The following is a 2,295-nucleotide window of genomic DNA, read 5'->3' on the forward strand; positions in this document are numbered from 1 at the left end:
CCCCTCAGAACTGCCGATAGCTGTCCCTAGTGTAGCACCAGCCCAACCCTCCCAACAGGAAGAGCCCAGTGCCACCCCTAGTCCCAGCCTGCAGTGGCAGCCCACCCTTGCCCTCTGCACAGATCTGGGGAGCACCTCCCCATGCGTCCCCCGGGGGTGTGCACAGCATCAGGAGCTGCCTCCGCCCCCCCCTCTGGACAAGCTGCTCGTAGCTCTATCTTGTGTCCTGCCCCAGCTGGGCAGCACCTGCCCCTGCCCCAGCCCCACTCCCTCCCTTACCTCAGGGGCCTAGATCTGCCTCCCCTAGCCCCTTCCCTCCAACAGACTTACCGGCTGGACACTGCAATCCAGGCTGCCAGGTTGGCCGTATGCCTGCTGCAGCTGCACACACACACGGCATTTATCGGTGACATTATGAGCCACATCAGCCAAAAAAAAGCCAATTACTGATAAGATCAATTTTCCTTTTATCAGGGCTGATACAATATGAACCGATGTATTGCTCTACCTCTAGTTTTTACTGCACAATAAGAGTGTGCACATGTAGATGTGCATGCTTTCTGATTAGTAAACTACACTTCTGCACAGTTAAGTGTTTTGCGTAGACACACCCAGTGCATACTACTCATATAACTGTTGTGGGTGACAGCATAGCCTCATGTTTCTTTGCTGCTTTTCCTCCACTTACAATAGAGGGGGAAATGATACTCTGTCACTGAATACCTATGGATTTCAGGATGTCCAGATCTGCAAGACAGGCCTGCATTGCCCCTAAGAACCTGGATCCAGTCTGGGTAAAATAAGAAAAAAGGTCCTATTTTCAAACCAATGCCCTAAAGGGAAATGCTGTAATCACAGGCTTTTTCTCTCAAGTCTTATCTTTTCTGCTCATCTAATGTGTCTCCTGTCCAGTGAGGTATGGATCGTGTCTCCCATTGCTATCCAATCAGACTTCCTTGGTCTTGCCTGTCTCTGGCTTCCTTGTTCCTACTAGCAAAAGACTCGTACACTGATTTCAGGGAGTGATAACGCTTAACCCAGGGGTGGGCAAAATATAGCCCAGGGGGCAGATCTGGCCTGCCAGGCCATCCTGCCAGCCCAAAGGGCCCCTAAAAATTTTAGAAAATTAAGTTTTATCTGCCCCTGGATGCCTGTCAAAGATGACAGGTGTCAGCAGCAGCAGAACCCAGCAAAAGCTGGTGGCAGGACCCAGCAGCTGAGCAGAAAGACCCGTCCAGCTCCACCCTACCCTGGCCCCAGTCTCCAGCTGGAAGCCTCTGCAGCTTCTGCCCTGGTGAACCTTTGACTGTTCCCCACTTCCCTCCATCTGAGTGGAAAGACAAATAAGATTGGATGAAGGGGAGGGGGGAATCACATGGTTCTGGCTGAGCTGGGCTGGAGTCAGGGTGGGAAGTGGCAGGTGGGGGTGCAGTGGGAAGTAGCAGTGACACAGGGAGTGGGGCCACAGAAAGCAGTGGCAGGGGGAGCAGTGGGGGCAGCCGTGGGGGGACATGGAAAGCAGTGGTGGTGTGGGGAGAGGGGGCCATGGAAAGCAGCAGTGGTGGGTGGAGCAGCTGAGGAGCTGCAACAAGTTGCAGCAGTGTGGGGAACATCATGGGGGCCACAGACAGCAGCAGTGGTATGGGAAGTGGCAGAGACAGCAGCAGGGTGGCCATGGAAAGCAGCAGCAGCAGTGGTGCCACAGTGGCAGGGTATGGTGGCAGGGCCACAGGGAGCAGCAGGGGCAGCAGTGGGGGGGGGCATGGAAAGCAGTGGGGAGTGGTGGGGGGCCCGGAGAGTGGTGGCAGCTGGGGAGTGGTGGTAGTGGCAGCTGTGGTGCATTGGCATGTGGGATGGAAAGCAGGGAAATGGCAGGCACAGGGTCTGCCTAGCTGCATCACATGAGGCTCGCATGCAGTCAGTGAGAGCCACAGATGTTGGAGCCAGTGTCTGGGCCCCTTCTCTCTCTCTCTCTCTCTCCCACCCCAACCACATACCCCACACCCATCCACACTCACCCACCATACCCATACTCCACACACCCTCCATGCCCACTTCACAACCACACCCCTCCACATACACTCCCTTACCACCCACATACAATATACAGTAGGATTGTATTTTGAACTATTATGCAATCACCTTTAGATACACTTCACAAATGCATATATTGGTACAAAAATATTTTTAAATAAAATTAAAATAAATTATAGTACATAGGGGGTTTTTTTGTATATGATTTGGGTTTTTTTTTCTGGATTCCAGATTGCAGCATGCTCCCTCCCAAAAGGAGTA

Source organism: Alligator sinensis, unplaced genomic scaffold (assembly GCF_000455745.1).
Source record: "Alligator sinensis unplaced genomic scaffold, ASM45574v1 scaffold1148_1, whole genome shotgun sequence".
Classification (NCBI taxonomy): Eukaryota; Metazoa; Chordata; order Crocodylia; family Alligatoridae; genus Alligator; species Alligator sinensis.